This window comes from Anoplophora glabripennis, unplaced genomic scaffold (assembly GCF_000390285.2).
Source record: "Anoplophora glabripennis isolate ALB-LARVAE unplaced genomic scaffold, Agla_2.0 scaffold451, whole genome shotgun sequence".
In the NCBI taxonomy this organism is placed as follows: domain Eukaryota; kingdom Metazoa; phylum Arthropoda; class Insecta; order Coleoptera; family Cerambycidae; genus Anoplophora; species Anoplophora glabripennis.
Window position 1 is genome coordinate 327,557 of NW_019416652.1, and position 7,542 is coordinate 335,098.

Sequence of the window (7,542 nt, forward strand, 5' to 3'; positions counted from 1 at the left end):
CTCGCCGAAAAATCGAGTGACCCACTGACTTTTGACAAAATTTTTTATGCACTTAACATACCATAAATAAAATATTTTTATCTGGGAAACTACTCGGGTTGTCGGTTATGACCTAATATGTTTAACAATAGTCAATTTTGACAGTCTGTAACTCCGTTGTTTTTCAACGAAACTTGACGTTTTTTTTTTAACTTATAGCTGTTTTCATAAGCTTTCCGAATATGTAATAATATATAACTATATCACGCGCGCGCGTCGTATATTTTATTTTGCAACTAAGGCTAAAAAATAAAAAAACTTCTGGTTTCAAATTTGAAATTACAAAAAAAAAAAGGATAGATTTCAATGTATTATTATGAAATCTACCATGAAAAAAATCAGTGCGATTATGGAAGATGCTCGGGATCGTCCAGACTAATAATTAGTTAATTTGTTTATAAGGCCATAACTTGTAAACTATTCAACTTACCGACTCCAGATTTCTGTGAGTTATTAGACAGTGATAAGGAATGAGAGGATGCGATGCCAAAACGTCCTGGTAATAATAACGCAATTTATAAATGTTTAATTCAAAAGTCATAAATAAACTTCTGCTGTTTATAACTTTTGATCTAATCAATATTTTTTGACGCCCAAAGGCTAGTTTTGTAGGTATTTTGAAGATGAAAAAAAAAGTACTTTACTGTTTTCTCGTGGAAATGAACGGAAAAAAGTTATAAGCGAAAAACGTGAATTTACGTAAAAATTATACAGTTAACCAGCCTAATATGCTATTGTACATAGCATCTATAGTGATAAATTCAGCTTGCCGAAACAAAAAGTCGCGTCCAACTCTATATTTCCTGGCCTATTACATAATTTGTCATATAGTTAATTTCTGCTAAAATACTGAGGTTGATTAAGGTACAAAATTATAGCCAACTGTATAGTCAGAAAGAGACTGATTAATTTTATAATAATAATAAATATTATTGTTCTCATCGGAAGATCCTATATATTTTTACATATTTGGAAAGAAAAGATAGAACTTTTCTTAAAAAATGCATTGATATGGGGTTATGAGGTTTACTGGATTTATCTCATTTCGTAAATAAATAGGTATGTCCAAAAGAGTTTTAAAGGCTAATTATGTGTGGTAAATATTTTGGCACTATCTTTTAAAGACGCAATATCAAATCTAATATCGTGACTATGCGTACTCGTGAGAAAATGCTTCAAAATTTTAAAAATATGCAGGGCGTTTTGTTATCCTACATATTACAACAATTGTAAATAAGTCCCATTTTCAATCAAATCGGCACAATACTCAACGTGACTTCTTTTCGTTGAGTATTTTCTGTATTATTATAGTTACAATATCAACATTTGTGTTTCAGAAAACTGGAGCTTCAAATATTTGTAAAGAAACTACAATAAAGTGGAAGAGTTACAGCGTAAAGATGGACCTTTACAAAGAAAATATGGGAGAAAAATTTCAATATTTTATTACTATTAAATATTAATGACTACTTATCTACATATAAAACTGTAGCAGTCGAAGATGAAGTTAGGCAATATTAAAAAATTTGTACATTGTTATATTTGCATTAGTATTTATAATTTTAAGGCATTGTTAACGAAGTAAGTCGAATTACGGCAATGTTTAGTGCTAATCTGTAATTAAAATTTTCAGATGATCAAGTGATAGATGAGGTGTTCTTAAGGATTTTTATTTATTGCAATTTTAAGAGAACCTATATTTGACATATTGTGAGTGAATATAAGCTAATAAAATTGTAAACATTGTTAATTAAATTGAAGTTGAATTTTTATGCAATGATTGAAAGGTTGTGTTAATAAAAATAAATTACTAATAAATATTAGTCAATGAATTCAGCAATACAATATTGTTATTTGGTAATTTACATATTATTTCCGTTATTATTAAATTAAATTTTTATTCTTCTGGTAACTTGTATTAAAAATAATTTTAAAAATATATACAGATACATCTGCATAAATATCTCTTATTTTCGCGTTACAGAATTTATTTTTAAATTTACTGGAATAGCATATCTTTTATTTCAGTTGTAAAGTAACCGAGATATAGACTAAACAAGGAATGAAAGAGAGCAACAAGAAGTAAGTATATACAGGGTGTCTGCGAAAGGTTAGGAAATCTCGAAGCTTAAGATACTGGTGGGCAAAATAAGTCGATTGAGCCAAATATGGCTTATGCAAATATTAAGGAGAGAACGCATAAGGCGGTCGCGGTTCCGTTGCGTCGTATCGCGGTCCATTCTAGGCTGAGCTGATCACGGTCTTTTACAAAGTCAGTCGCATTTGGCAATTGCACACAATCCTGCTCGCGCTCTCCGTTAAATAGTTGCGGTATTGTTTTAGTAGTTAAGAAAATGAGTTCTATGGAAGAGGAAGCTCGTCTCCATCGCGTCGCGGTCTCCCGAGATTCTTTGGAAAAGATCGGAGGAAAACGCGATGCGAGCGAGACGAGCTCGCTAATGTAGTAGTAGGATTATATTCGATGTCGATGCAAGGTAATAAATTATTGCTTGTCAAGGGATCCAGTGTAATACGCTTTTAAGGGGTTTAGAAATTGAATAATTTATTTATACATTATGAAGGTACGAAGGGATCAGTTCACGTCTGGCACCCTTGTTCCTACAAAATTCCTTTATTCTCATAAACTATTTATTTTAAATGTAATTTATTATAAATCCAATTTGGTTTTTAAATTCCACATATGTACTACATTTTACCACTGTACGCGCCATTGTTGTTTACTTTTTTTTTGAGGGCGATCTCTGATTTACGGCCAAGCTCGCAAAGTTAGTATTTGACGTATAACCGACCACTTCGTACACTCGATGCACCTGGGCGACTACAGCTACTACCATAACACAGTGCGTATGGAACGGTATTTCAGATTTTACATTCAATTTCATTTTAAATGTGATACGATTTTCCTTTGATAAAAGACCGACAATTTTTCGCTCTACTTTGCATCGAATACGATCCTACTATAGTGCGTGCGAATGTATATACAGGGTGGGCCACCAGTAACGCCCCGGTCGCTAGTGACCAAACGGCAAATGTTACAGAAACCTGTTTAGGTGGGTATGTGTAAGTTGATTACGGCTACATTTTAAAAATATTTTGAAATATACAGGGTGTCCAGGAAAAGCGTACCATATCAAAGTTATGTATTTTTAAATGGAACACCCTGTATTTTACTGCATTTTTGAAAGCACCGTAAAAAAATAGGTGAACTAGGACTAGGACTATAGTCCTAGTTCACCAGACTTATCCATTTATTACTAAATTTTCGATTTAAATAATTTCTCACTGAATATGAAAAATGTGCAGGTGTGCCATCTATTTGCATGCACATTTTTCTCCTTATATTTAAAGAGACATCATCAAGAAGAACCCAAACCAATGCAGTAAAGACCTCGATAGAGACACGTGGATACATCTTACAAAAAAAATCGATAAAAAACGAAACGGCACAAATATCTCCAATACCGTTAGAGATAGGTATAGGGAACCTATACACAGTTTGAAAGAGTTTTAAATTTCCCAACTCCCAAAGTAAAAATATACTGGGTGTTCCATTTAAAATAACCAAGTTATTGCTGTTTAAAGTTGAGAGAAGTATTCAGCAGTTTTTTGAACACCCTGTATAATACTAAGTGACGACAAATATAACAATTTATAACTTCAAGGATCTAAAATAGACCCTCCAAAGCTGCTTCCTTAAAATTATTTTTTTATTGCTAATATTAAATTTCTACGCTATGCCTGCATTTTCACTAAAATTGAAATATCTCACAAACTGTAAGTCCTAGGTATGCAGAACCTTTAATAAAGTTCACCTATTTTTTTACGGTGCTTTCAAAAATGCAGTAAAATACAGGGTGTTCCATTTAAAAAAACATAACTTTGATATGGTACGCTTTTCCTGGACACCCTGTATATTTCAAAATATTTTTAAAATATAGCCGTAATCAACCTACACATACCCACATAAACAGGTTTCTGTAACATTTGCCGTTTGGTCACTAGCGACCGAGGCGTTACTGGTGACCCACCCTGTATTGTAAACCATGGGAAGGAAACTCCACCGCCCGCGATCGAGACTAGTACGGTCCGCGATGCGACTGGACCGCGACCTCCTAATAAGGGTACGAACATAGTGGCGCGACGAGGCTTCAGTGTCAGATAGAGTCTTACTGCAAGGCAAAAGACGTGCTCGACAAAGGGTCCATAGTGGCACGTCAACACGCGGGGCGACTTCTGGAATTCGGGGTCAACACATTAGATTGTTTACGTTCGGAAATAACTCATATTCACAAAAATGTATTCAGACAGTGAGGACGATATTATTTTGGACAGTTGTGCGGCAAAAGTAGTAGTAGTTAAGCAGTGGGCATTCTAGACCGTTCCCAGGCTAGCACCGGGCTGCCGCCATCCGGAGCCGGCACCAGGTCTTCAGCAGCAGCCATGGCGATGCTGTCCTCCAAGGTCACGCTGAAGAAGTGTCAGTGGGGTGCGGGGATGAGGAATCTGGATTGCAGAAGAAGCCGGGGCTCGTCATACGCAATGACCAGGAGGTCGGTATCGAGGAGTGCGACGTCAGAGGCGGAATCAGGTGCGTTCATGGGCAGCGGTGGAGGGCAGCGGGGGTGCAGGTGCGGAATACAGAAAAAGAAGCCGGGGTCCGTCATCGGCAATGACCACTAGGAAGTCGGCATTGAGGAGCGTGACGTCAGAGGCGGCACCAGGTGCATGCATCAGCAGAGGTGGGGGGGNCGCAGGGCGACTTCTGGAATTCGGGGTCAACACATCAGATTGTTTACGTTCGGAAATAACTCATATTCACAAAAATGTATTCAGACAGTGAGGACGATATTATTTTGGACAGTTGTGCGGCAAAAGTAGTAGTAGTTAAGCAGTGGGCATTCTAGACCGTTCCCAGGCTACCACCGGGCTGCCGCCATCCGGAGCCGGCACCAGGACTTCAGCAGCAACCATGGCGATGCTGTCCTCCAAGGTCACGCTGAAGAAGTGGCAGTGGGGTGCGGGGGTGAGGAATCTGGATTGCAGAAGAAGAAGCCGGGGTTCGTCATACGCAATGACCAGGAGGTCGGTATCGAGGAGTGCGACGTCAGAGGCGGCATCAGGTGTGTTCATGGGCAGCGGTGGGGGGCAGCGGGGGGGCAGGTGCGGAATACAGAAAAAGAAGCCGGGGTCCGTCATCGGCAATGACCACTAGGAAGTCGGCATTGAGGAGCGTGACGTCAGAGGCGGCACCAGGTGCATGCATCAGCAGCGGTGGGGGGCAGCGGCGTGCATGCGAGGCGGCAGCGGGATGCCGACGTGCGGGGAGGTAGCGAGATGCCTGCGTCAGGGGGCAGGGAGCGGGATGAGTAAGCAGGCGGTCGAAATCGGCCTGAGATGCTGGAAGCCGGCGGCGGGGGGCGGGGGCGGCGGCGGCAGCGGCGACGGCCTCTTGTTACCAATCTTTTTGTAATAAGGTAGAAAATATAAGAAACGCGATAGTTAAAAAATGGCAGCATGGTAACGTAAGCGGTCTGCAATATTTATCGAGCCAAGTAAACAGGTTCGAGTCTCAAGGTTATAATTCTGTGAGTCAGCGAGTTGAGTGTGGTACTAACATAAATATTGCGCTGATATATTATATGGATTCTCAGAACATAACTTCAAGCGTGAGGAATTAAACGTATGTGATAGTTTGCAAGAGGAGATAGTTTAAAGCGACACATGTGTATCCATAATCAGCAGACAGAAGAGGTAACAAACGTAGAAGAACATAACTTGAAGCGAAAGCAGGTGCGGCTGTTTGCCGGCTGCTTTAAGCATGTCACCACAAGTTTGTCTAGAGTCTGGAGACTGGAGCGCGGTATAAACATTAAAGGATAGTGATAATAAATAATGTGATAAGTTATTATGTTGTTGTTGTTTCTAAGAAATACTTGATAAGAACATGGTTCTATAACGGATGTCGGCTAAACTCAAAGAGCGGAATGTGTGGATGATGATCATGATGTCATAGTCATGAGGTCATCTATTTTTCAGTGGCGACAGCGAGATGCAGGCCTCTTAGTACCAATCATTTGTTATAAGCGAGAAAATATAATAAACGAGCGCGTTGGATTAAGATAATAACATGATGATGATGTAACTTTTCCTGGAATGTGGCCACAGCTGTGCGTATGACTAATACCAGATAAGATGTTAAAATAAACAAAGCGGAGGTTTCAGATAAAAATTGACTAAAACTACTCATGGTAAAAAATATTATTTAAAAAAATAAATCCCGTGTCGAATGAAATATCAGCACATACGAGTTGTTTGGTTTTAGCGTTTTGTTTTAAGATTACATATTCTCTGTTGAATATATAAAGTTTTATTTTTAAATGTTAGAAACATATTTGTCCTGCTTCATATGAGAACGTGACATAAAACGATATGATTAAACAAAGTTTAATCATATCGTTATTATCGCATAAAATAATTTACGCCGATAATCGAATATTTACGTATAAATATCAGTTGGGAAAGGTTAGTTTATGCTATTATTAGAGTATGCATATACAGGGTGTCCACCGGAAGGCGTTTTAAATGGATTTTACATTTGAATTATTTGAAAAAATAATAGCAGCTATTTTTTATTGTAAAGGTTGGTATGACTCACGTTCTTGGAAAACAATCATCACCATTTCCACTCCAGGTATTGTATGATTTATTACCCTTTTCTTGGAATTTTGTCTGGCTTTTAAACAGGTTTCAACCTGCTGCTGTGATCCTGGCGTGGGAGCTTGTAGATAGGACGATGATGAAATATTTTATAATGTTACACAATATTGTGTGTAATGGATTTAACAGCTCAGATTATTATTTTTTTTTGCTAAACGAAAATTTACAAACTGGATAAAACAGTAGATTGGAACGTCTCCAGCTCATTCTAGTTTGAGACTCTGGAAGTACCTATCAAAATAATTGCTAAATAAAAAACATGTTTCTTTGTAGCAGAGAAGCTGTCACGGGACGCAAGAAAAATCTAACATTGCACCCCGTGATTTCCTGCCAGGGGCCTTTTTGAACAGCAGGCTGCGGCGCACTCGACGTCCAGTCCGCAGTCCGACCGCTATTCATTAAATAACCGCCGTGTCGTGGAGTATGACCGGTTGTATTGGTAACGACGGCATGGGCCCTCGGTGGAGACCTCGGGAGTTCTAATCGAGCCCCACGTTGGGCGCCATGTCGTGGAATATGATCTGTAGTGCCTAATATTTGAGAATTGTGCGGGGAATTGTGATCGAGATGTTGTGTTCGGTCGGCATGGGTCCTCAGTGGAGACATCGGGAGTTCTAATCGAGCTCCACGTTGGAAACCATGTCGCAACCGGTGATCTGGGATGTTAGTTCCCTTGACCGGGTTCCGCGGCAGAAACGCACGGAGTTCACGGGGATCGTCGCTATCGACGCCCGGTCGCACTATATTCTCTGACGATTGGAATCT

General features: G+C 39.1%; 1 protein-coding gene across 2 annotated transcripts in view; it reads left to right on the forward strand.

The window, feature by feature from the left end:
* The window catches only part of LOC108909678 (potassium voltage-gated channel protein Shab), a 193,582-nt gene extending 191,671 nt beyond the window's left edge, over positions 1-1,911 (forward strand). For both annotated transcript variants that reach the window (XM_018714076.1, XM_018714075.1), the window contains exon 9: positions 1,377-1,911. The gene's annotated coding sequence lies outside the window, so the exon portion shown is untranslated. The remainder of the gene's footprint in view (positions 1-1,376) is intronic.
* The last annotated feature ends 5,631 nt before the right edge of the window (positions 1,912-7,542 follow it).